Raw genomic sequence first — 27,760 nt, forward strand, 5'->3', positions numbered from 1 at the left:
AGCCATTTAATAGACATGCAACATCTTTACTGCTGGTTTGACGTTTGTCTCTGGCAAAGAACTGTCATAAATATGAAAAAAATCCATGACAAAAAATAAAAATTAGGGACCAGCAAGTGACCTGAGAAGAGCACAGGTCAGAAATCTGGGTTTAGAGAGTGGTGGCTGAGGTGAGGCAGTGCTGGGGTGTTTGTCAGAGGAAGGCTGTGAACACACTGCTCTAAGCAAAGAAACAATAAAAACCAGCAGGTAAGAGAATTCCAGATTTAGACATTTTTGAAACTTGTTAAAATGCTGGTAATTATTCACTGGAAGAGATTCTTTCAGGAGAGTCTCTATTGTTGTAGATTTCAAAATCCTGTTGGGATAAATACCTGTATAAATTGTGTGGAGCTGTTCCAGCCCCACATCTGGGGATGAGCTCCATTTTCTGTAGAGGATATAAATATAACAATTATTATAATATAATATAATATAATATAATATAATATAATATAATATAATATAATATATAATGATTCTGTGCAGAAATGAAACATCACATTTCCATTAAAAGGCAACATGAAGGAAGTTTTCATTTTTGTCCAGCAGTGCTTTATAGGCAAATTAATATTCCAGAGTGGTGTTCACTTTGTCTTAGGACAGGAACCAAAGCCTGTTGTTAGATCTGTGCCACATCCATCAGGAAGTCACTGACCTGTATCATTTAAACTGTGCAGTAGCAGTGAATATCTTAAAGGTATCAAAAACAGGAGGACACTGATTTAATAATCAAAATACAATTGTTTCTAGCAAATGTCTGTCTATTCTGTCCACAGCTAGAGGGGAATTTTGGCCTTTGCAGGCTGGCCCAGGGTGAGATGCACAACGTGTGCAAAGTGGCATTTCAGGGCACTGCAATGTCATGTTTGGAGGATTTAGTGCAGAGCTGTGTTTGAGACAAGGTGCTTCCACTGTCAAAGGGTCACCATCAACCTGGGTCTCCTGGGAGAAAAAACAAAATATCCCACCAAACAGCTACTCTGGTCCAAATTTCTTATTTGCTTATTTATGTGAATTTTCCCGCTATTCTTTGAAGTGTGGCCTGGATGAAAGTGAGTTATTTGGGGCTTTAGGTCCAAAATTTTTTGTTGATATTCCAATATGCCAATTCCCAGTCTGTCATATGTGCTGCCATGTTTAGTCACCTTGCCAAGCACCTTCTTTCTTCTATTCAAATCTGGTAAAATCATCTAGAAAAATATTTTATCAGTATTTCAGAATGAGCTTTACTCATAGGTAAAGCCTGGAAACTGCTAGCAGGAGAGTTGTGTTTGCAATAGGAGAGGAGAAACCTTCTCCTGCTCACTGCAAAACATTGAATCCTCTTGTTTCTTCCCTTAAAAATATCAAAGTTTTCAATGTTGACTCCAGTACTTGTCCTTAAGCACCTGTCCCTGCCCTGCAGCTTGTTCTGAATTCAGAATCCTGAATTCACTGTCACTACAGCACCAGGACTAATGGGATACACTTGGATTTGTCAGCACAGGGAGTTGTTATTCCTGAGTGGAGAGAAAATACAGATAAATAAACTGCTTCATTTCAAAATTAATATAAAGGAGAATGAATCCCTACAATGAGCACTGGCATAGGTGGTTGCTGTTTTTCTTTTTGTCCAGTCTATTCACCTCAGAGTGCAGCTATAATGATTTTTTTTATAACACACTCACTTTTTTCCTTTTAAAAAACATTTCTGCAATATTATCTTCATTAAAAAAACACTATTTTTGCACTAGAAGATTTGAAATCGACCTGTGCCCCAGACATATGAGCAACAGGCTCCTGGTTTCTTCCCCAAGAACTTAATCTTGCAGGCACAGCTCACATGGAGCAAGCCCTTAGTCACAGAGCAGTTTGTTTTGACAGTCCTAAATGATCCATACAAGTCACCCTTGCTGTACAAGAATTAAGTAATGTCTCCGTGTCAACACTTTGTAGAGAGCATGCTGAAGTTAATTTGCACCCCAGGTCAGAGCCCAGATTCTTTCAAAAGAGTGACATTGAGCATAACTGGTTGGATTTCTGTAGCCCTTGGCAGCACAGTTGGTGTGAGTGTCCTGCACAGGACCAGGGTGAAACCAGAGCTGTTCACAGGCTTGGGGCTTGACTTATGACTAGTCCCAGAAATTGTCCAAATTCATTTCACTGCTGTGCACATCAGCAAGTGGAGAGCCGTGAAATTCTCAGTGGCAATTGCCATCGCTTGTTTGTGATACTTTGTATTTAAAAGATAAATAAAAATCCCGCTGGACATCCTTGGTTTCAATGTGCTGCCTGTGATAAAGGAAATCCACATCTCTTCCTGCACTTCCCTGCTTTTGCTGTCAAAGTATGAAGCCAGAAACTTCATGAAATCATAACTCTGTACAGAGAGTAAAAACCAATGACAAACGCCACAGTAACCTTAATTTTCCTGTCGTTTACCCCTTTAAAATGATGCTTAGGATTAACATGCAGTCAAGTATTATCTTCAAGAGAAAAAATAATTGTGCAGTCAGATTTTCTTTTTTTTTTATGTGAATCACCCTTAATTGCCTGCACTCAACAAAGGACAATTCAATTTGTTTGAAAATAGAGGAGATTTCAAAGGGAGAATAGTGTTAGCTATGAACAGTCCCTTCTTGATGGAGCTGTGATGGGCCAATATCAACAGAGCCAATCCCAGCTGCTGGTTATTTCCAATGTATCCAGCAAAAGAGAAAAGAGCTGGAAAGGGACCCATTAATACCCATCTTATTTTACTCTGCATAGAATTTTTGATACAGAAAAAGATGAATTGTAATTGTGATTTTGCTCAGCCACTGTTCCTCTGCTCCCAGTAAAACTGGCTTCTTTTTTTTTTTTTTCTTTCATTTTATTATACCAATAGCATGACAGTTATCCCAGTGATTTAGCTGGGAACCTGCTGGTGAGATTAGCCCCAAGTTTTTTCTTCCTGCATTTTCATCAGGGCTTTCCATGTGAAGAGTTTGATGCTGTAGGGATTGGTAACGCCATTCTGTAGAGATGGAACCCAGAGTCACAATTGTAGATGTTTTCTGTAGCATTTGCAGCTGCAGACACACAGTGGATTTCCAGATTTCTCAAGGCCATCTGGTTCATGCTCATCAGGATCTTTATCCTTTCAGGAACTCTCTTTGGTGTTTCCCTTTGTATGTAAAAAATTGTCATGAGGATAAAATTATGGCACTGTGAGATGGGAGTGGATTAAAACAAAAAATACTGGAAACTGTGTTTGAACAAAGGGAGTAAGGAACATCCCCTCTGCCATCTGTGAGGACTGAGCCTAAAATCAGCAGTGCTCATGCTGCTGCTTGCTGGGACTGCAGGTGGGCTGTGGTGCTGTTCTTTTGTGGACATCCAGGAGCTGCAATTCCTTGGGGAAAGGGAGGCTTTGTTATGAGCAGCAATCCCAGGGAGTCACTCACTTTTTCCAGAAGATACCTTGTACTTGCTCTCAGATTGTTGCGCTGCGTGGTGATGAATAACACTTGGAAGCAGATGTCAAAGGCATCAGTGCTCAGTGGAAATAGTACATTTTTTCCATTTTATGTCTAGTTTAGACTATATTAAGGAGGAGGGAAAAAATTTAAAAGCTGAAAACATGTTGAAACAAGTTATGGTTGTAACAGAACTGACGACAGCCAGGAAATTCCAAGTTAGGGTCCTCACTCCATCCTCTCTGGGCACTCAGAGTAAGAGTTCAACATCCAAGCCCTTGGGTTAGTGTTGGTCACAGCAGCTTCAGCCTTGTTATTTGCTGTTATGTGTGTGCCTGTTTGGTGCTGGCTGTTTTCTCCTCTTTTCTTTTGATCTTTCATAAAAATTTACAAAGTCCCTGTTCTGCACCATGTGCCTTCATACCAGCTCAAAGCTGTTAGGTAACTATGAACTTTATAAACACTGATCTAAATTGCTCTGCATCCCAGAAAGGTCACAGAAGGTTTGTTCTAGAGACAAGAATGAGCACAAATATGAACTTCCATCACTGTTTATTAAAGCCTGCGATATTCGCATAAACATTGCAATATTTTCTTTGCATGTGTTAGTAATAAAAACATTCTGTATTACTAAAATATGAATATTTAAATCATGTCATGTTGTGTTGGTGGTTTTTTTTGTTTTTTTTCTTGAAGGTAATATCAAATTTTATTTTGCTCAAGTGTTGACAATAAAAACTGCTCTGGCTGGGTTTGCTTTGATGGCACAGAGCAGTTCCATGTAGAGGCCCAGGCCAGGTTACACATCAATAAATGTGTATGACCATGCCAGCCTTGATGCCTCTGCCCTCTGATGTGGCTGGACTGTGCATTTCTGCCATTTGTTAGGCTTGGGGATGGTGATATTATCTGGAGACTTACAGATCATAAAGATTGCAGTCCAAAGTGGACTCCTGTGGTCACGTACAGCAGTTATGGATCAACAAGGCTTAATCCTCGTTGAACAGGAAGAATCCTGATCTTACAGTTTCCACTGATTCATCACAGTCTGTCTTCACTTATTCCAATAGTTGGTAACCAGAGTGTCTAAATTTGCTCCTTAACTCCTACTCTGTGTTTGTGCCCACTGGACTTGAAAGCATTCTTGTCTCTAGACTGAAATGTTCCTCTTCTTGGATTTCTTCTATTTTTTTAGGTACCTAAAAAGTTAGTGCAGAATCCTCTCTTTAATAAGTTAAACCAGTGTTGCTCCTGGACTTCTTTACCCAGAACAAATTTCATTTTTAATCCTGAATCAAACTGAATTAATATTATAACAGCAGAAGGTGTCAATGCAGTCTCACAATTATTTGGGATTCAGTGGGCAGGTACATTTTTGACTCCCCATTTAACCAGTTTTGAAATCCTCTTCATACCTACCATGTTGATTTTGTCTTTCTCACTTCTCAATAAACAGCTTTTGCTGATGTTCAGCCAAAATAGTTTTCTGCAAACCTCCATTGATTTGGATTAATTACCAATCCTCTTGGAGCTGCATGGCTTGAACAGTTGCTGTTGTTATCCCTTTATTTTCTTCTCTGGGAAGTGAGGCTGACCAGGCTGTCTTTGCCAGACTGTCCAACCTACCCTTTTTAGAAAACTGGCACACCACCAGCTTTCTTTTAGTGCTCTGGAAATTCCACAGTCTTTCAAGAATTCCAAGTATTCCAAGACTTACGATGTCGTGCGATCTTGAATCCAAACTCCCCACCACATTTCCCTTCACAAAAATAACTATGAACTTTCTAAATTCAATTTATTTCTTTAAAGCATTTCCAAAGGTATAATGTTTTGTAGAATGCCTTTTATTGCAAAACCTAAATTTGAAGCGAAAAGCTAGTTGGCTTTATCTTTAAAAACATGTTTTTTTAAAATATTCTCATTGTTCTACCCAAACAATTCCAGTCTGTGGTATAAATAATTGTTTTAGTGTCTATTATGCTTAAGCACACTGTGTGAAGAAAGTGAAATTCCAGCTGGACATGTGTAGATAATTAATTTTGGGAGCAAGTTGTATCTCAAGTATAGAAAGTTTGAATTTTCTGTTTGAAGTGAAATCATGATTTATCTACACACAAGTCACCAATATGTACTTGCTGAAGGAATACCATCAAAAACACACTTCAGAACAGGTTAATTTGAAAAAAAAAAAAAAAAAAACAGAGAAGCTGGACATCCATGAGATGTTTAGAGCAGGGAAAGCTACAAATTATCAACTCCAAAAGTGCCTAAAGAGAAAGGAAGGCTTTAAAGGACAAGTGTCAGAATTTTAGCCACACAACTGTATTTTCCTGTGCTTGGTAAAACTCTTTGTTTTCAGAAGATCCTTTCAATGTAGCAGAGTCCTGATGCTTATTCCTCATCACTACAGGCTTATAGTTGTCCCTCAAGGCTTGATGGCTTTGGTGGTTTGGTTTCTCTAAAATGCCACTGGAAATTGTCACACATGAAATTAATGTCAGTTATTGTCTAAAACTGGAAGTGCCTCAGTGGTCTGTGTATGTGCCTTACAAGTTTAAAGCATTTTAAACCCTGTAACCCATTAAATACAGATCAGTTTTGTTGCATGAGAACCACTGTGTGTTTTACAGCTGAGGGAAGCTGATGAATAAAAACCACCAGTGGCAGAGCTGGTGGGAAAACTCTCAAATGTTGAACATTATCAGGGCACCTTCAAGGACCCTGGTTTTTAACCTCAGCTCATATGGCTTCTATTATTTATTGCATTTCACTTTTTTTATCGGTGGCTTTAATATTAAAAGATGTTATCCTTGGTGAACTTCTGTTCAGCAAATGTGCTTTCTGCCTTCAATCTGCTACATGCAACCCAGAGCTCCCAAGGTTACTGCCAAGTTATAAACCCCTATGAAAATGGGCAAAACAACCAAAATTAACCAAAATGAGATCGAAGATCAGTTTTCCCTCAGCCCAGTTTTGTTGTCAGGGAACATAAGGACTGATGTGACCTCAGTGGCCTAAATGGAATATTTGGAAGTGCTTTTGGGATCTCCAGCATCCCTGCCAGCTCATGCTACTGGCTACGTGTGGCATTTGTGAGTGAGAATGAGTTTTTGATGCTATCTCTTATTAAACTGGGAAAAAAAAAAAAATAATCAGCTCCAGTCTAATAGCAAGCTGCTTCCCATCCAATTATCTGAGCTATGGGATGTTTGGGGTTGGGTGATGGGGATGATGAGGGTGATTGTTTTGTTATGTCCATCCAAACTCTGTGGCAGTGACCTGGCTGTGATATCTGCTCCTGACTGTGAATTCAGCCCTGATTCATCAGGCAGCCACAGGAGGCTGCAAAACATCAGCTGGCCCTGGTAGTGCTTGTGGTGCTTTTTTAGGTTTGGGGTTCAGTTTCAGACACATTTCTAAAACTTGATATACAAAAAAATAGTAATAACAACCCAGGTGAAAATTCATGATCTTAACTCATATCTGGTTTAAGTTTTGGGCTTTGATAAAAATCTGCAAATCAAAACCTACATATTTGTGGGTTTGCAGTGGCCTCACTCTGAAATCCTGACTGCCCGGAGCCCTGTGACCCTTCCCCAGCCCTCCACACCCCACACCATGAAACTTTGGGAAAATTTGGTACTTACAGGTCTCTAGCACAGGAGTTGAGGATTTCAGCTACACTTCTGTATGTTTGGGTCTTCAGTTTTGATTGGAAATCTTTATTCTGCCAATGTGCTGCTCACACAGTGTGCTACCAACTGTTCTCACTTCTTAAAGTCTTTGTAGCTGGAGTATGGATTTATTGTCTCTGAAAACAGAGTTGATCTTAATTTAAGATGCTTTCAGCTTTGCCAACCTGAAGCTCATAAAGTAATTAATGCACTGAGTAGTGAGTCTTTGTTGTCATTATCTGTAGATGGTTCCCAAAATGACTTTACTCCCCACCAGAGCAATAAGTCTTCCCTTGTACTTCTGTGAACATCTGCAGTCCCACAGGAAAAACACTCTGCACAATTACAGCGCTGCCTTTTTCCAGGAAATATCTGCAAATCGTGTCAGTCAATCAATAAACAAAATTCCCTCTTGTTGTTTTTTTTTTTGTTGGATTTTTTTTTTTGTATCTTTTGCTTCTTGTAAACGCTTTCGGCCGAAGCGCTGCCTCTATTGGAAACTTCTTTTACAAGTGCTGTAAGAGTTTTGGGAAACGTGTCAAACATCCCGAGCAGCTGCTGAGCAGAGCCCCCGCCATCCCTGTGTGCTTTGGCACCGGGGGGATGCACAGGAGCAGCGAGTTGAGTGGAGGAGCAAAGCTTTGAAGTCTGCCTGGTGATGTTATATTATTCTTGGCTCCTCGTACGTTGGAAAATCCACTGCAGCGAGTTCTGAGCGCTGCTGCAGCGCACGGTTTTTTTCTTTTCTCCAGGCTGGGGAGGGGTGGTTTTAGCATTACATTCACCTATGAAACACCTCAGTGGTTTTGCTGCTGAGATTATGTTATTTTTATTAAATTCCCATTAGGTTTTGCCATTTTTTTATGATTGGAGCGGTTCCCTGGGTTGTTTCTTTGGGGTGTTTCGTGCTCTCGCCACGGCGCTGATGAGTCCCCTCGTCTGCATTTGAAACAGGGTTTTGTAATGACCAAATCACAGCTGAACTTTCTGCTTTGTAATTGGATTCACCTACACCCCACACTTGAAAAATAGAATTACTTCACCTTCTATTGCATCTTCCACCTCCAGCTGAAAAAGCTCTTTACAACCTGCAATGGACTCAAGCTCAGAAGACAAAACCACAGTTCTGGAGCACTTAATAATTGGGAGATGGGATGTTTTCATGGTTATCTGGTTGGTGGCCTCTGAGAGATGTTTGGGAGTCAGTGAACTCTGTGTGAGGAAGGTGCTGTGCTGCAATAACTCTTTGTGAGGCAACATCAACTTGTGCTTTTGGAGCAGGAGAGTCTGGAAGGCTTTGAGCAGCCAAGTGACAACAACTGGACTAAGCTGTTATCTCAAACTCACCCCAGTGTTCTCCCTTCAGCCAAGAGAAAATAAGAGATGGGAAGATTTAAGGAAGGGGCAGTGGCAGGAGAGAGGGGACATGAGATGATTTAAGCCACAGGAAAATGGTTTTTTCTCAAGGCAGACTTGAAACCCCATATGGCTGTTCAGGAGAGTCTTAGTCTCCCTCCAGCTGCATCCCAAAGAGTCATCCCCCTCTGGTACAAACAGTGGAGTTTGCACTCTTAACTAGAAAAGTATGTTGAGTCCAAAGTGCCAAATTCTGCTTGCCAAATATTGCTACAGATCTAGAGCTTTTTTCTTCTTCTGTTTCCAATTTTTGGGTTGCTACTCCATGGCTTGGTAATGTTTTCCTACATGCACACTGGCATTCCCATTTGTGTCCTTCTTCTTATTATTATTTTTTTTTTTTTGTTATTATTAGCGTTCCTGTTGTTATTTCAGTGAATGCCTCACAGCTGCATTTTTCTGATCTTTCAATTGCAGTGCAACATTTTTAAAGCCATTACATTATCTCCCCTCATGACTTGAATGAAGTATTTTCTTCAGAGCTTTCTTGATTCCTTCATGCCTGAAAACACTCGAATGGCTCAAACCCCAAACTGAGCTGTAGATAAACAGTTCATCTCAAACTGACCTTTGATTGTACCTGAAGACAGGGAGAAACAATAAGGGACAAAGGAATAATCCATGGTGAGCCTTTGGTGTGGGCACAATGAATGGATTTATTCAAAATTTGTAGCAGAACTCCCCCAATTTATTTTTTTTTTATTTTTATTTTGCAAAGAGTCAAACTTTTTAAAGGGCTTCACAACCTGACTGCTTAACCATGCCAGGTATTCTTGCAAATGAGTCTCATGTTGTGTAAGCAAAGGGATTTGAAGCAGGTTCTGAAACATTACTGATCCAAATTGCTGATTTTCTCTCTCTTAATTTGGATATTTTTATCTTGCCATGCACATTAAAGGGATGTGAGGGGTTTTTTTTCTGGACCACTGTAAATTAAAAAGAAATATTATTATTGATAATATGCACTAAGTTTGTAAATGAGCTCAGTTGTTCTCAGTGTGGAGATTAATCATTGCCAGAGGGGGTTCAGCACCTGCTGCTTTGACTTGTGATCTTGCAGTGGGAGCAGTTGCTGCATTTCTGCCTTTCTGCAGCTCAGGGAAGCTTGTTCAGATGAGGTTAAAGATCTGGTACTGCCAAGGTTGTGTGTAGTTCATGGGTGAGGAGAAAAGGAAGTTTGTAAGTAAAGTATTTCTGTAGTTCACTGAAGTCTAATTGATTATTTTCTAATCCAGAAGCAGTGGGGGCAGAAGGGCACTGAAGAGGGTTCCTGGGCCTTTAGGGAAAAGGGAGTTTTAAAAAAGGCAATAGATTGATGCCAGGGAGGTGCCAATGGGTGTGGAGGGGTCTGAGCATCCCAGTGCTGCCATTAGGGACCCTGGGGAGCTGCTGGGGCACTAATTTGATGTATTGTGCATTGTCTCCAGTCACATGTGGCTGGATTTATTCCCTCTTTTTTCAGTCACCAGAGTTTTGGGGTCTCAGGTACTGAGATTTTACAGAAAGGAAAAAAACCTCAGTACAGAGACTCACAGAAAATAATTGATTGCCACACTCTAAAATGGTTTTATCAGCCTCTGGTTTGTTACTTGAAAGACAAACAGGAGTTTAAATACAGGACAGATATAAATTCACGAAGCAGAAAAGTTGCTTCACCTTCTTCCACTCATTAATTTGAGAATTCTCTTCTGTCACTGCCTATTTTCCTTCTTGACACAGAAATCACCCTGTTGGCCTGCAGGAGATGCTGAACCATGAGCAGGGGGCACATTTTACTGTCTTAGTCAACAGAAAATCTCTGAAGCAGCTGAGGAAACAGGATTGGGAGTGTGTCAAGAGCACTGACAGGACTGCTCTGGTCCCCTCCTGCTCTTGCTGGTTTATTTGCTCAATTAATGAGTGGAAGAAGGTGAAGCAACTTTTTTGCTTCATGAATTTATATCTGTCCTGTATTTAAACTCCTGTTTGTCTTTCAAGTAACAAACCAGAGGCTGATTAAAAAAAAAAACATTTTAGGAGTGTGGCAATTCCCAGCAAGAGGTGATGGCCAGGTGTCCCCAGGCAGCTCTTCTGGGCTTCACAGCAGCTCCTCATCATATTGTCCCCACTCCCCCTGGAGCTGTGGCTCACTTTTTGGTGTGTCACAGACACCCTCATTCCATCCTGCCCCTCATCTGGCAGCGCTCCCAGCTCCTCTCACACACCAGAGCCTCCTGCTCCTGGGAAATGCAGCATCTCCTCAGAGTCTGGGGTTATTCCTGAAGGATCTTTGCAGCTGCTGAAGGCACCAAAGAGCCCAGAAACTGGGAGGGTTTGGTGCTCCAGGCAGAGCAGGGTTTAATTGCCCGTGCAGCAGCACCTCTCCAAGCACGTGTCCCAGACAGCCAAAGCCCCAGAAACTTGATGCTCCATGTGAAGAACACAATGTTCACCTGGTGCTCGCTGCCAAAGACTTGAAGGATGATTTCTGAGACCAGGGCAGCCTATAAACTCACACATTAGGCTGAGTCACTGTTCTGGCAGGATAGGTCTAATTTCTCTTTATATAAACTTATCTCCAAAGTAGTTTATCATCCAGCAACTGCTCCAGCACAACAGCCTCTGAATGGCTGAGGATTGCAGAAGCAATTATTTACATCAGGTGGGGGGGAAACAACTCTGTGGTAGGTCTTCCAAAGAAATGAAGCAAACCCAGATATTTTATTTTTTTTTTGCGCTTCGTTTTAATACTCAACTCCCCTTTGGATGACTCAAATCTCTCAGTTTTCCACGCCAATTTGTCTTATCCTTCCCAAGAGCATTGGGTCAGTTCGTGCAGCTTTTCACAGAGGCTCCATCCCTTCCACAAACACACACGCACTGACACCACTGAGCAATGGCCCCTGGTAAACAAAAATGGTAATTGCTGGTAATTATAGCCCACGAGGAGGAGGGAGGCTTTTAAAAGAAGCTGCAGGCTTTGCAAGACAACAATTTGTAGCTGGATTAAGCTGGAATAAACCCAGGTCCCAGGAGTGAAAAGACAGCGTTTCTAAGCCTAAAGCAACACTTGTCTGCCAGTTGGCTTGGAGTGTGCAGTGCCCAGTTGTAGTTCCAGGCTCTCTGGAAGCATTTAACAGCCAAACATTAAGGGGACAGGAGTTTAACCCTTACATGCTTGGAGGCATGAGTTGTTTAAGGTTTTCTACCTGTATATATGAGTCTAGGAGGATGTTGAATAATTTTTTAATCTAAACATAACAAACCTTATTTTTCTGTAGTATCTCACGAGCATCACTTCCTTAAAAAGCCGCTCCAACAGTGAAAAAGAATTAAGCTGAAATTCTTGGATTTCACTGGAGAGGCAATCCTGTCCCCATCCATCAAGGTCTTGCTGCCAACAGTTTTGCCAGGGATTTTGTTCTGCAGAGTGATGGATGGGCAAATGTTTGTAGGAGTGTTTATTGTGGACTTTTCTGAGTCCAAGAGCACAATGCTGATCTTGACAGAGCAGCCATGCAGGACAGGTATATTGTGATTTTGGGCTGTGAATGCTGAGCAGAACTTTTCATTCCTGGAGTGTTGGTATTTCCAGACCTGAGGGGATTGTCAGAGGTCAGAGTTTCGAAGAAATTAATCCCTGTTTTGGACTGTCCCAGAGTCTTTATGTCAAACAGCACAGACAGTTTGTAGCACATGGTTTGTGTGTTTGGGCAGTTTTTCCTTTTCCCCCTTTTTCTGGCCACGAGTGCAAAGATCAGATGCAAATCTGAGTTTTTACAGGAAAAAAAAAAATTGTCCTCACAAAACCTGGGCAAACTTCAGAGGGGCCTGGAAAATTATTGGCTTGATCAGTATAACTCAGGACTGTTAGATAAATATACACAGCAGAAGAGTATTTCAAACTTATTTTCCTCTGCAGATCCTCATGTAGAACTCCCTTGGATGGAGCTGATGCCATCAGGGAGGAAAATATTCTATTCAAGGCTGGGTTTTAGCAGAGTTTGGTGCTTCAGAGGTGAACTGCAGGACAAGGGCATGGAGGGTGTGGAGGGGACGATGGTGTGGAGTCCATCAGGAGCTTTTTAAGTGGTTTTGATGCTACAGAAAATACTCATGAGCTGCATCCTCAGTTTCTAGTTGTAACTTCCTAGAGCATTCTTTAGGGCATGCATAAAGACTTGGCAAAGTCTTGATATAATAATCATTTATCTATAAGGAGTATTCAGTGTCTTTTTAAGTATTGACTTTCCAACAAAGCACATGCAGCAGAAGAAATCATTTCAGGCTTAATGTATTTTGCGTTGTTTTTCAGCTGCTGCAATTACATTTTCTGAAGTTTTCCTTTTAAAAATGCCAAGCTGATTAGTCTACCTAGCTGCTTTCCCAGGCTAGCAGCCTCTTGCAGGGTTAAAGTGAAAAAGCAACAGTTGCCTGATCTTTTAATTTCTGGGCTTTGCTGAACGTGCTGCCTGTTAACCCCTGAGGACTGCTGAAACATTTGTGCTCTGCAGGCCCCTGGCCAAGCTTAGCATGCCACAGATGAAGTCATGCCATACCTGTCCATCTGTTTGGCCGATTGCTTTACAATATTTGGAATAAAAATTGAATTTCATCTCATTTGCTCTGACATTGTTTAGAAATAGAACCATTCTGACGTGTCAGAATGAAATGCAAATCACCCCTTCAGCAAACCAAAGTGTGATTTCTGACTGATATTTTGCAAGCCCTGACTGTTATGATTGCTACCCAGTTGTATATCCTCCCCTTCCTCCAGCAGAAAATGTAATGGAAAACGTAACCCTGACAATTACATACAGATGGCACCATCCCATGATTTCAGCTCTGTGTGGTGGCTTGGATTTCTGTGCTACAACTGGTGTAAATTAAATTGTAGTCATCCCCCTGCACATGGATTATATTGTATCTGCAGCAGCAGTGAGAGCTGCACATCTGCTGGGTGAGAGGCCGTGCTGGCAAAATTCAATTTATTTGGCTGGGACACGGTGCAAGTGCCAGTGAGGGCCCAGGGATCCAGTATGAAATGTCTCAGATCATCCCAGCCAGGATTTATCATCTCTGTGTGGTGACAGAGCAGGCTGGGGTGTCATTTTTTTCTTCATCTTCTCCCATGGTGGGAACAGGAGCCTTTTCCAGTTGGAGTTATGGGATCCGTTATGGGATTGTTCAGGGGGAGAGAAACTGGGTCTGCCACAGCAGAGGGAGGGGAGGGAAACAAGAGGCTGCACCCTGCCTACCCTTGAAAACCAGATTTCTTTCTTTTTCTATCTCACAAATGCTTAATTTTTCTTTTAAGAAGAATCAGAGTAAGAAAGGCCGTGGTGTCCCTGAGCCACCCATGGGATTCCAGCTCAGCTCCAGGGCAGCCACCATGGCCAGCACTGCTGTCACTGTCCCTCCTTAAACCTGGAACATTCCACAGCCCCAGGAGACTTGGTCCTGAGCTGAGCTGGGTGAGAAACACCTTTTAAAGGCAAGATGAAATGATCTGGGGGCTTGTCAGGAGAGTCAAAACATCATCAGCAGAGCTTTATCCATCCCTGTTCCCAGGGCTCTCACTGGAGGGATTCAGCTAATTAAAATTCCTTTTACCTGCATTTTCCTTTACTGCTTCAGGTGGTTATGAGAACCTTCATTTCATGTCCCCAACTATTCTGATGTGTAAACCAGATGTTCCACTCCGAAGTGGCAGCTTTTCAACAGTGGATCAAATGATCCTCCTGCATAAGATCTGTTACTGGCTTGTGCCTTCGAAGATTGTGGCAAGAATTTTAATGAAAAGTCTAAGAATAACACGGAATTTTAAGATTATAAGTCTTTGTGCAGTATGAAGTGCTGGTTTTATTTGATTTTTACCTTCTTTCCATTCAATGGGCGTGTGTTTATGTGTGTATATATATATCTCAATAAATTAAATTAGGAGCTGTTTCTAAAGTCCTGGCTGTGTGATTCCTGCATGGAAAAGGGACAATACCAAACATGTGAGTTGTTACTGTAAGATTATGAGCCCGGTCTTATTCCCAGGGAAATTGCTTTAAAGCAAGGCCTACATCCTTAATGTTTTCTACAGAAAAGCCTGAGACAGTAACCTTAGGAGAATGAAACGTGAAACCCCCGGGGCAATTTAAGCAGGGCCACAGTTGAAAAGCAGCAAGAACAGGTTCCCTTTGTACTTGTCTGAGCTGCACTTGGCATCCCTTGGGGCAAATGGGGAGAATTTCAGCCTTCAGTGTCTACACAATCCCTCATTTTTCAGGAGGGGAGGCTCGTTACTGAGGAATGCTCTCTGTTCTTGGAGTGGAAGGTGATCACTGATTAAAGCAGAGGATTTTGATTAAATGATGAGGCTACTTTAGTGATTAAACACACACAAAAAGATATTTTGGAGGGTGCTTTCTGCAGGAGCTTGGGTAGGAGCTCAAGTAGAAGGGTCAGTGGTGGTTTTGGTGGTTGGGAAGGTGCACAGCTTGGAAGGAGAAATTACAATTTCAGGATTATTATGCCAGTATTCATCTGTAACTGGATCTCTGTTTATTTTTGTTTCCCGAGATGCTGTCACAGGCCTGTATTGTATTTACCTCTCTGACTCCAGACACAAAACGCTGTGTCACTCATCACAGATAAAAGGCTTCAGTGTCCTCGGATAATTACGGAAGTTTTATTAGCTGTGATGAAACAACGATAAAAGGTATCAGGGCTTTGATTCCATCTTTTGGAAAGGAGCCTATTTTTTTCGTCCGTATTTTCCACTTATTGGAGCAATTTTTGAAGGACTGATAATTATTTTTAGGAGTCAAGCTACCCATTTCCACGCAGCTTTTACCAACATTCTCAAGGCATTGAGACTTCTGTAATCACCATAATTAGTGCTGCACACAGAGCCACTGTTGCAGAATGATTCATTTAGTGGGGCAGCACTGAAATCTCCTCTCCAGTAATCTCAGAGGTTTTGTTCCCCCAGCACAGGAAAACTCTCTGGTTTCTGTGTAACTCTGCTCTGCTTTGCGTGTGCAATCCCAGCTCTGTGCAACTCCTATAAAATCGTGGAAAAAAAGGCTGTTCTGCTAACATTTGTTTCTATGTATTTTGCTGAGTTGCTATGCTTGCATTTTTTAGTGTTTACATGCTGCAGGGATGTAAAAAAAAAGCACAATGTTATGGGGGGAAAAGGGCAGGGCTTGCTTCAAATTATCATTGAAAGAAAGAAAGAAAAAAAAAATGCAGAGAAATGTCAGGAGATCTTGATGAACATGTTTCTGCGGGAACTGGAAAAGAGACCAAGCCACAAAATTGAGAACCAGATCCAGATTCCATATCCTTCAGCCTCACCCCTAAGGGGATGAGAAATTCAGAGCTGAAATACCACAAGTTTGGATGGAGTTTCTTGACTTCAACCCCTCTCCCCACAGCCTGGTTACCCTGATAACCTCCTCAGAAACATTAGTAGAGCAACACCTCTATCTGATTGTTGTATCTGAGCATAACAAGAGTGGTTGCAATCAGATTAGGCATAAACGTAATTTCTTCCTATTTTTTTACATGAATGCATTGTTTGAAACATGCAGTTATGCTAGATATTGCTGAGTTGCCTAACAAAAACATTGTGAGATGTTTTCTGCTTTTGAATTCAAACTAAACAAAAAAATCCTTGAACTTGTTTACACTCTTTAACCAATAAAATATAAATTGGTGGTTGTAAGAGATGGGCAAACATGTCAGCTTTTGGACTGAAAGTCAGAGGGTTTTTAAATCTGAAATACTAATTTGATTCCAAGCCAAACCAACCCACAAGACAATACCAGAAGCTGCATTGAACTAAATAACCCAGCCTTCTCTCCCAACCATTTAGATAAATGAATATTTATGTCAGAAATTTGTGATGCTGCTTTTTTTTATTTCTAATATCTCGATGACATTAAGTGAGAAATAGTTGTAACATGTCTTTGGGTGCCACAGTATTTCCCCTTCCTGCATAACAACATTTAAGACAAAGCAAAAAAGAAAATCTTCCTGTGAATTTTAAGATTCACATTAATGTTGTTATAATAATGAAATGAAAGTGGGGTTTGGTGTCTTGGGTTGGCAAGAAGTGTCTGCACGAGGTCAGAGGATGTTTTGATGGTGCTGGTTCCTGACCCAGCTCCAGGTACCTGCTGGGATCCCCCAGGTGTGATTGAAGCACAAATTGATGCATTTTTGTCCTTCAGTGTTGTACAGAAAATGGTCTGTCCCTGAACCTTTGGGATTCTGCTGGCTCACCCCAGACTTTTAGGAGCTTTATAATTTAATTTATTATGTAAAACTCTACTAATTATCTTCACAGTCAGAATGTTCTCCTTCCTGTTTTCGCTCTTCTGGCTGATAAAATAGAAGTGAAATGGTACAATGATAGGATGGAGGGACCACATTTCTTACTAAGGGTAGCCAAGACATAAAAGATGAGATAAAGAGACTCAGGAACAAGAATACATCACATCAACCTGACCCTGGCTGTCTGCCTTGTGCCTTTTATCCTCTATCACAGTGTCTCTCTCCAAGTCAGTTCTGTATCATTGATCTGCTGCCAGGTCAGCTATGACAAAAGAGAGTTTACTTTCTGTAAAGAAAAAAATAACTGTTGAATAGGCAAAACTACAGATTTTAGGGAGAAAAGTTTATAGAATTATAATGGTAGAATTATTATAGAATGTTTTTATCAGAATTATATGCAGCACCTGTTGTGTTGGTTCAGCCATACCTGGGTGGGGTAACTGGCTTTCAATAACAATCATATGTTTACAGCTAATCCTATTTCAATACTCTGATTTAGGTCAATTAGTTGATTGATTAGGACTAGGAATATTATAACTTTTGAGTAAAAGTCTGATTTCTTGCACTGTTTTACTCTTTTCAAGTGTTGCAATGCCTTTCAAAAGACATCTAGTAGACAAGGATGATATTTAGTGGATTTAATCTAATCTGAGTTCTGCAGAACTACCTTGTCTTCACCTGTTGAGCTCAAAAGCAGGAACACAAAGCTGTCATTGCACCAGAGCAGCAGCAGCAACTGAACTCTGAAACATGTGAGGAAGATAATGACCTTCAGCCTCTCTCCATGGATCCTGTCTTTTGACAAGACTCCCACCAATGTATAGAAATGTTGTCCTGGTAATGAAAACGACCCGGATTTGTAAAGGGTTTTTGGTTTTAGGGCTGTCTGTCCTGGGTTTGTGTTCTGTTCCAGCAGCAGCCCAGGAAGGGGCTGTGGGAGCCCAGGGGACAGGGCTGGGTGTGGGCAGGAGGAAGAAGGTGCTGGAGAAGGTCAGGAGGAGCCAGGGTTGCCTCTCCCAGCCCAGCCAAGAGCCAGGGCCGGCTGCTGGGGCACAGGAGGGGAACCGGCTGAAGGTGTTCAGAGACTTAAATCATCACAGCTGCCTTTTTCCACCCGGTTTTGTTCTGCCTCCTCTGAATTCCGACACCTACACAGTGCTCTGTCTTTTCAAAACAATGTTGGAGTTCCCGACATTGAACTCTGCAAACAAGTGTGTTCTCAATTAAGGGAAGAACTTCTCCTGCCCCCCCTGCTCCATCCCAGCCTTGGCTCAGATGTGCCGGCCTCCAGAGGAATCACACCAGCACATTTTTCACAAGGTTTCCCCCTCCCAAAATCCCATTGAATGGCTGTTTCTTATAAACCAATGGAGATAATTTCATGGCTTTTCCCTTTCATGGCCACCCACCTCCTCTTCCCAGCTAGCTTTGATATAAAAAGACAAATCCTTTCCCATTCACATCAAAAGCAGGAGGGTCGCCCTGTGTCACCTACCCTGGGATTTTGACTCAAGCTTTTGGAAAAAAAATTAATGGAAAGAGCAACTTGATTTTAACTCCACCGCAGTGTGTGTCACCGAGAGTTTTCGGGGTCATTGACAGATCAGTTTCATAGACCAAACAGATAAATAGGCACGAGTTATTCTTTATTATTATTGTTCATAATTTGTTCATGCCATAAGTGTGCTGAGTGCACTGCAGGGATACCAGCCTTACCTCGGGGAACGCAGGGTCGAAGTTGGACATATGTTTTGTATATTTTCAGTGTGTATTCAGGCACCTCCAGCACTGGATAGGCACTTTTAAAAACAAATTTGAAGTAATAACAATAACATGCTGAGTGATAACAACAGGCATGAGGGTGAGAGGAGGACGAGGGTTACAAAAATAAAGATCATGTGGATTGTTTGCTTTATGTCACACATGAGGCTTGGGATCTCTCTGTTTTTCTTTTTCTTTGAATGCTTTTGTCATTCCTTTCTCTTTGGCAAGGAGAGCTGACAGACTTCAGAGGCAGAGGAATTGCTGCTGGACTGAAGGAGCAGGGAGGCAGAGGAAAGGGGCTGCTCCTGCTGATACCTGAGAAACCTCTGGCCTTTGCTGCAGGCTGAGGGCTCACTTAGAGAAGGGGAAAGAAAATCTGAACACAATTCCCACCATCTCTGGTGTATGAGGCTGTCCCTAGTATGAGGCTTAACACTGATTTTCTGAGGGTTAAAACTAGAAATACCTTTCTTTGTTCTTATTCCAGCTGCCTCTAACAATAGTGAAAGTTTGTGAAAGCAAGAGAAAAGCTGAGTGAAGCTTTTCTGAACTGATAGTTCAGTGCTCATTGTCAGCACATTCACTTGGTTCTACTCATACCTGGTGCCTTCCCTTGAATCTGCTCAGCGCTTGGAGCAATCCCTGAGTATGGTGGATGGTTCTAAGAGACCTTTAGCCCCAGATAACTGCTGGACACTCTGCTCTTCTGAATGGTTTAATCTTCCTCAGATCCATCCTTGAGGATCCTCCCATGGTACCAAGACCTCTGTGTAAGCTGCTGGTTGTTGCTGTTTGCTCCTGTGGGGTCTCTGAAGAGCTGTTTGCCTGTGTGGGGTCAGGAGGCTCTGAAGAGCTCTTTACACACTGGAGCATCTCCTGAGGAGCACAGGCAAGTCCCAGCTCCACACCACCCTCCCTGCCCAAGCCCAGCACAGGTTTGTGTTTCCATCTGCCCTCCTTGCTGGGCCAGCCCTTCAGAACCAGGAATTACTTGGACTCGTGGTGGGAGTCACTGGTTCTTACTTTGTCTCAAAAAATGGGGTGTAAATTTACTACTTTCTTTGACAAGGTTGTCATTACACAAATGATGACATTTTGCCATCCTGTTACATCCTGCAAATCTCTTCTATTTCAGTATATTCCCACCACTGCATTCCCAGTGCCAAGGTCTGTGCTCTACTTGTGCTTTTATTTTCCAGTTCAGTCTATTTTTTGTCTTCGTCAGTGCTTGAGAAATGCTCTGACCTGTAGAGATAGAACACATTTTTGCATTTCTCCATTGTGCGAAGGAGTTAGCTGCTAATAAAGCCAATTCCTTTATCAGATGCTGTTTGCAAAAATATTTGTAACACATGCTGGAACTAATTTTTTTATCAGTTATTTGCTTCATGTGGGGATTACAATGGGCTGTGCTTCATCTGATAACTTTTGCAGTTTATTAGATGTGAATTTACTAGCTGTGAACAGTTGAATAATATAAAACTCACAGAAGAAACAAGCTGCACCATCACTGGTGTAACGATCTCTCTTAAATTAGCTCTGGCCAAAGTTCATATTTCACAATCCACTAAATAGCTTTCTTATGGATCATAAGATGAAGATACACCGAGTGAGGCAACTGAGTTTGTAATATCTTTGGTATAAGGTGAACACTTTCTAACAGATCATGACATTATCAAAGTGCTATTTGAAATTGGCTCCATATGCTGCAGCAATGCTGTGAGATTTCACCCAGAATTTCATTTTCAAATGTTTTCCATTCAAGTTCACTGAGGGTAAATTGGAAACACTTGGGTATATCACACTTTGTGGACCTGTTAAGACCCACTTAATTTTAACATGTGGATGTGCAGAGGGAGAGGAAGGAGAGGGGAGCTGTAGGATGGGGTGAGCAGGAATGACTTTATCTACTGATGGCTTTGGAAAACCTGCCCTGTAACAGCAGGATCTGCTCAGGATGCTCTGGGTGGCTGCAAACCTGCCCTGCCATGGCAGGATCTGCTCAGGGTGTTCTGAGCTGGCTGCAAACCTGCCCTGTAACAGCAGGATCTGCTCAGGATGCTCTGGGCTGGCTGCAAACCTGCCCTGGTACAGCAGGATCTGCTCAGGATGCTCTGGGTGGCTGCAAACCTGCCCTGCCACAGCAGGATCTGCTCAGGATGCTCTGGGCTGGCTGCAAACCTGCCCTGGTACAGCAGGATCTGCTCAGGATGCTCTGGGCTGGCTGCAAACCTGCCCTGGTACAGCAGGATCAGCTCAGGGTGCTCTGGGCGGGCTGCAAACCTGCCCTGCCACAGCAGGATCTGCTCAGGGTGCTCTGGGTGGCTGCAAACCTGCCCTGCCACAGCAGGATCAGCTCAGGGTGCTCTGGGTGGCTGCAAACCTGCCCTGCCATGGCAGGATCTCCTCAGGATGCTCTGAGTGGCTGCAAACCTGCCCTGCCACAGCAGGATCAGCTCAGGGTGCTCTGGGTGGCTGCAAACCTGCCCTGCCATGGCAGGATCTCCTCAGGATGCTCTGGGTGGCTGCAAACCTGCCCTGCCACAGCAGGATCAGCTCAAGGTGCTCTGGGCTGGCTGCAAACCTGCCCTGCCACAGCAGGATCAGCTCAGGGTGCTCTGGGTGGCTGCAAACCTGCCCTGCCACAGCAGGATCAGCTCAAGGTGCTCTGGGCTGGCTGCAAACCTGCCCTGCCACAGCAGGATCTGCTCAGGGTGCTCTGGGTGGCTGCAAACCTGCCCTGCCAAGGCAGGATCTGCTCAGGGTGCTCTGGGAGCAGGGCTGGGAGTTGCTCACTTTGCTTTGTCAGGCTCTGCAAGACAAACGTGGTGATCTCAGTATCATCTTTTTTTGTGATTGTTGGGTAACAGATTCACTCAGAAATTCCAATTGGGTTTAAATTATTTCCCTTCTTTAGAAGAAACTCTATGAGGGACTTTATTTTGCAAAGAAGGATTCAAGTTTCTTATTTCACCAACGAGAAGAGCTGAGGAAGGGACCAAACTGCTTCAGTGGCCATGGGCTACAGAGGTGAGGAGTCCCCAAGAGTTTGTTACACTTGTAGGCTAATGGCATTCCTTATATGAACATTCTGCATCTGCTGGTAGGAATGGGGATAAAAATGGAATTTGGTAGCAGTACTAAAGAGTCTTTTTAGCTATTTTTATAAGATATTATGAAGTACTTTAATTTAGATCCCATGGGCTGGACTCAGTGATCCTTGTGGGTCCCTTCCAACTCAGGATTCTATGGATCTTGATAATTAATTCAATTTAACAGGTTATTTGGAATAATGCCTGAAGGGCAAAAGTGCAATTTTCTTAGTGCTAGTTCAGTTCTGCATTTACATTTATCTGTGATATTTAATTATGGGCAGAAACACTGACTATTATTTGCATTAAGTATCTCGGTACCCGTCTGGTCCTATCAAATATATTCAATTTTTCTGGTGCTGATAGTTGTTTTTTGTAGGTTAACCACATTCTCAAAACGTGTGGGTTGTTATCACACTATTCCTAGCAGGTTTTCAGTGCCAGACAGGACATCTTTTCCCTAAGGGGAAAATGCAGAACTAGCTGGGAGATGGGATACAACAGCTATCACAGCTCCACCACATCACCCAGCAGAAACCACAGCAGGGGAGGTGATTGCACAGCTTCATCCATGGCTGGAAGGGTCTGGTTCTCATTTGGAAACTGCTATTCATCTAAAAACCTCCAATTCTTCTGCCTTCAGCGTGAGTGTTTCTGAGTTTTGCATCAGAGCCTGGAGTGGAGCCGCACACGTGCGCACCTTTACATCTGGTGTTTTATGGCTCGTTTGGAGGAGCTGTTACTAAGCAGCAGCTATATCAGGGCTCCATTTTATAAAGAGGAAGGGCTGTGTTACTCATTTTGCTTCCAAAAAATTCATTTGTTTTGCATTCCCAGAAGGTACTTTTATTCTCCCAGAAAGGTCAAGCAGAAACATTGATGTAAGTCCTGTTTATGGCAATTTTGTTAGATTTCCAGCAACTGCAATGGAACATATTTATAACAAGTGTGTTTCTCTCTAGGGTGATACCATTAGTCAAAATATGCTTTCTCATATTTCCTCTACATAAACACAAATATGTTTTAAGATTCAAACTCACTGGTCTTGAGGATTCCCACAGCCACATCTTATTAGAGGTTCAGAAGGCTGCACTATAGCCATGGTTTCAATTTGGGATGAAAAGGTTTTGTTAGGAGAAAGAACTTCAACCAAACTAGAAGGGTGAAAAACAGGATAATATTCCATGTGTGGGCTGTGGTCCTGAACAACACATGAAGTCCAATGCTTCAAACATACAAGTTGTGATTAGATGTGCTGAGGATCCAGGTCTGGGCTGGGATTTGTGCTGTTTCCATAGCAGTCAGCATCTCACAAACTTCCACTCAGGATCCAGCTGTCATCTGTGCTGCAGGGCAGCCTCTCTTCCCTCCAGGTATCCTAAAATGTGTGGGGTTCTAGCAGAAGGTGTAAAAAAGCAAACTGTGCCTTGCTACAAATGTCAGGAACAGAGTTTGAAGAGTAAAACTGATGGCTGTGAGGGAGATCAGGGGTTGAGAAGATCAAAGTTGTGACTGATATAACCATGGGGGTAAAATAAGTTCTATATCTCCACTTCCATCTCATTTCTTCACTCACAGGACTTCTCTTTCAATAACCTGAGTTATTCCAGTTAATCTGGAAAGTGTCCAGACAAAGAGGTAAAAATCAGCTGAGTTGAAATGACATTTTAAATTTCAATCTAATAATGAATTGGCCATGAATTAATTATTGAAAGTGAAGCCTCCTGTGATGCCTTAGGAGGATTTGTCTGCAGTGTGTGTCAGCTACTTTCTTCCATGTACATCTCAGTCTGAACAGAGCTTGGTACAGACACAAAACCTGGTTTTAAGGGAATTCCAGAACTCTGGTACCTTAAACTCTACATTTAAATGCAAATCTCACTGATGTACGTGGAACAAAAGTAAATAAAACTGAAAAGTGCAAAAACCTCTTTTTTCCCCTCTCCTCCTGCTCCAGTTGAAGAGCAGCTGTTTGAAATGCAGAGGCCTCCCCTTCCTGGGGTCTACCAGCATATGCATTAACTATTTTTTGGCATCAATATCTCCAGCTGATCTCCACGTCCCAAGACCTCAGTGAGTTGAAACAGAATTTCAGGCTGAAGTTCCAAGGAAACAGCATTAAGGGCGTTGTTATGGATCACTATGTTAAAAACACTAACTACAATTGAGCAGGAAAAAAAGCTGGCAAAGCCCTGCCTCCTTTGCTCTGCCAATATTTATGAGCACTCTGGGGGCTCATCGGCACAGCGAGGGAGGAGCAAAGAGAGTGGTCAGATTATGTTCCCAATATTTGGGGCCAAAACTTGTTTTTTTTCACACAGCATTTCAAGAAGAGTATTTTGTTTTTCCCACAGATTAGAATGGGCAATTGACAATAAATTGCATTTTTCTCAGGGTCATCAGCCATGATTCCCAACACCCATCACATCCCTCGCAGTCACAGTTTAGAGGAGTTGGAGCTCGTGGAAGGAAAGAGGAAAGGGACTGTCAAAGGTGGGTTTAACCAACAGCAGTCACTGCATTATTATTATATCTTTTTGGACGCTGAAGGCTAAAAGTGACAATGCCAGGTGTTTGGAAGTGTCCTAGTTTTGTGTGAAATGGATTTATTGGAGATTCATAACAATGAGAACAAAACGTTCATCTCTGATGGACTGAGTTGTATCCCAGTAAATAGAATTTGCTGAAGCTAAGATAAATCCCATGGCAGCTCAGAAGAGAGAAATCATGTACTAGGAATAGAGAACAATTTAAATTACACAATACTCACCAAATCTTCTTTGGTATCTCATTAATGTAATAAGAGCAGGGGAAAAAAAGTGATGGAGAAACAGAGGTGAAGAATTAAAAAATAGTTTTGGGAATCACTTTCTGTGCAACCAACTTTCACTGACTTTCTGACAGCTAAAAATAAGTTTAGAAATAAAGCCACGTGGATAATGTGGTCTTCCCTTCTGATTGCTTTCGTTGCACCTCATCAGTTGTGGATTTCTCAACACCTCCAGCTTCTCCATCCCAAAGCCTCTATCAGACAGTGAAAACAAAGGAAATGTATTGGAATTGAAGGCAAAATAATAATGAAGAAAATGGATGTTATCTCTAAAAAGTAGTAAAAATGGAATACTATGGACAGAGCAATGCAGAGTCTGCTAAGGACAGTTAAGAAAACTCATTCTGAGATGATTCCCACTAGAAAATGTTTCCCTGTGTGCACCACAATCATGCTGGGCTCTGTCTGTCACTGCTGGGGTGGTTGAACATTGTGAAAAGAAAAACAAAAGGGAAGATTGTCATGATTGACAAGAGATTAAAGGATTAAACAATTATAACTTGGATAAATGACAATTAAGGATGAGAAAACTCTCTGAAAGTAATTGAAGTTGAGGCTCTGGAGAGGGAGTAGAACTGGTCAGGGTTTTTCAGGGAGCCACAGGTAGGAAACTGATAAAAATAAATTGGTAAAACTGAGGGTAAACACTGAACTCTGGTGCAGTTATTCTGGTTAAGGTGGTACAAGCTCCATCACCAAGTCCTTTATACTCCAATATTATAAATCTTTTTATGCGGTGTTACTGTCAGATGTGCAAACTAAATCTTACATTCTGAATAGATATTAATTGTCTTCTGTGTGGCCTTGCTGCTCAGATAGGGCAGCAGAGGAAAAAGGTCATTGGGATTAACAATTCACCAGCTATAATTTGTTTCTCTTTAGGAATATATCTTACACATGTAGTAGGAGATTCTTGTGGGCTTTTCCATATGTTCTCTGAGTCAGGAGTTAATATATTATAAATGAAAGCACTAAAAGATTGTTCACAGGACCAGCTGAACATTTGTATATCTTGGATTCATAATTTTAGACAGGCAAGATTTGCATAGATCTTTTTTCAAAAAAATCAACAATTCCAGTGTCCTAGCAACTGTTCCACAGTTGATTACAAATATCAGACTTCCCAGGGTATTGTGGAATTCATTGTAGCAATCCAATTTAATTAATTCTCTCCTCAAACTGATCACCAGACTGACACAGGAATTCTGAATTCTGACCCAGGTTCTGAAGCTTGGAAGAAACTTCAGATGTGAATGAGAGTGGAGCATCCTCCAGGAGATGGGCATGGAGCCACGAGAAAAGGAGTAAGAAAATCCATTGTCACTGGTGATGGGATTGATTTTTTTTTTTAAAGAGTGCCTAAAGCCAAAGCTTATTTCTCTTTCATGCTGGTGGAGGAGTAGCAGAATGTTTGAGAGATTTCTGCAGCACTTATCACTGTACTGAAGGAATGGACACTGCTGCTCCAGGGGAGACTCTGCCTGAGAAATCAGCTCAGAAGGTTCAGCTTGTGTTTTACTTTCAGAGGCTGAAGGGCACTGAACTGCTGGAGTCACACCAGCTCTGTCCCGTGGGGCATGGGGGGAGTTATCAGTGTGAAACCCTTTAAAGAAAAATGAGAACTCCACTAAGATAAGGCAAAATTACACAAATAGAAAAAGACAGTTGATTTTTCCATATGAGTGGTTCTGTAGGCAAGAGAACTTGAGACAAAAATGCTGCAAACGCCTCCCTTGGTTCATTAAGGATGGCTCCTCCTCACCCTGATTAGTCCAAATGAGGAGTTCTGTGCCAGGGGTCCTTAGCAGGGGCTCCTCAGCAGGACCATGGGTTGGATTTCTGGTGTCCTGGTCCTGTGCAGGCTCTTCCTCAGGCTCTCCTGGTAAACCCAGCTCTGTGGTGCTCTGCCTCAGGCCTGAGCTTTCAGCACAGGGTGCAGGTTCTCCTCACTGAAATACATCAATGTTTCATTATTTTGCAAAGGACAATCCTGCAAGGACCATGAGCAATATTTTTCAAGTCTATACCTTGAGTAGAAACTCAAAGCCACGTTGTTCTCCCCGATTTCCTTGAGATTTTTTTTCCTCCTTCAGTGCCTGGGGGATAAAACCAGTAATTTGAAATTTGCATCCATATTATCTGCTGCCTTCCCCATCCATATGCACCATCTCCAAGAGCCCAGGGCAAAGATGCCATTATGCTCAGTCACTGCCCAGCCAGGTGCACTCAGGAGATCTAACAATGTTAATAAAAAGGGCTGATGAAGAACAAAAAATAAACAAACCTGCTATTGTGCCTGTAAGAATTGCTGCTACCAGGAAATTAAAAAATTACACGTGGCATATGCTGCCTGGCTGCACTCAGCACTGCTGTTCAACTCCAAAAACATTGTTAGCAGGTACAAAGAAAACCAAAATTTGCAAAAAAAAACCCACCCCAATTTACAAAACCTGGTGATGTTACAAAAATGTCTTTTTTTTTTTCTCTGCATCTCTGAGACTGCATATTTATTTTTATGGCTTAAAAGACAACTCTAAGAAATCACATTACTGTGTACATCTCATTCTTGAAAGATGGCAGACTTAAATTTAAAAAAAGTTTTGCTGAAGCTTCACCGCACTCAGAGGACTGCGAGCTCCACAGTGTGTTATTTGAAAAGATAAGGAAGTAACTAATTGGCTGGGAGTGTGTTTATCTGCTTTCAAAAGTCAGTAATGTGAGGGAAAAAGGATCCCAGAGAGTGTTTGAAAAAGACACTGATTTAAAAAAACTAATTATAGAAGGCAGCTGTTTCAGAAACCAGACACTGGGTATCCTGCTGCAGTGCTCACAGACGTGTGAGGATGGGAAAAATGGAGGAACTGAGTCAAAAAGAGCAAATTTCTGCCATTTTTATTCCATCAGACACTGATCCCACCTCTGTGGGAGCAAAGTCAGGGTTTGCAGGGTTTCCCTGGGACTTGGGAAATGCTCCTGCTTTTTTTAGAGCTGCACTGATTGAAAGCACTGGGAAGCTGCATTTTCTCTTGTTTGTGTTCCCCTCGTGGGGTTTTCTGTGCACAAACATTTCAGGGACAGAGGGTGGTGGAGCCCCAGAGGAGCAGTGGGACACTCACCTGGGACTGGTGGGATTCAACGACCTCAAAGGTCTTTTCCAACCTAAAATCTGTGATTCCAAGGCTGTTTTAACCACTG

The 27,760-nt window shown here is 42.1% G+C and overlaps 1 long non-coding RNA gene across 1 annotated transcript in view; it reads left to right on the forward strand.

Annotated features, from left to right (window-relative positions):
- LOC310917749 overlaps window positions 1-25,805 on the forward strand; it is a 53,703-nt gene extending 27,898 nt beyond the window's left edge. The window contains exons 3-4 of the long non-coding RNA XR_014591478.1: window positions 24,130-24,228; window positions 25,787-25,805. This is a non-coding gene — a long non-coding RNA (uncharacterized lncRNA). The remainder of the gene's footprint in view (window positions 1-24,129; window positions 24,229-25,786) is intronic.
- The last annotated feature ends 1,955 nt before the right edge of the window (window positions 25,806-27,760 follow it).

The sequence above is a fragment of the Zosterops lateralis genome (genome assembly GCF_965231275.1).
Source record: "Zosterops lateralis genome assembly, chromosome: 21".
Classification (NCBI taxonomy): Eukaryota; Metazoa; Chordata; class Aves; order Passeriformes; family Zosteropidae; genus Zosterops; species Zosterops lateralis.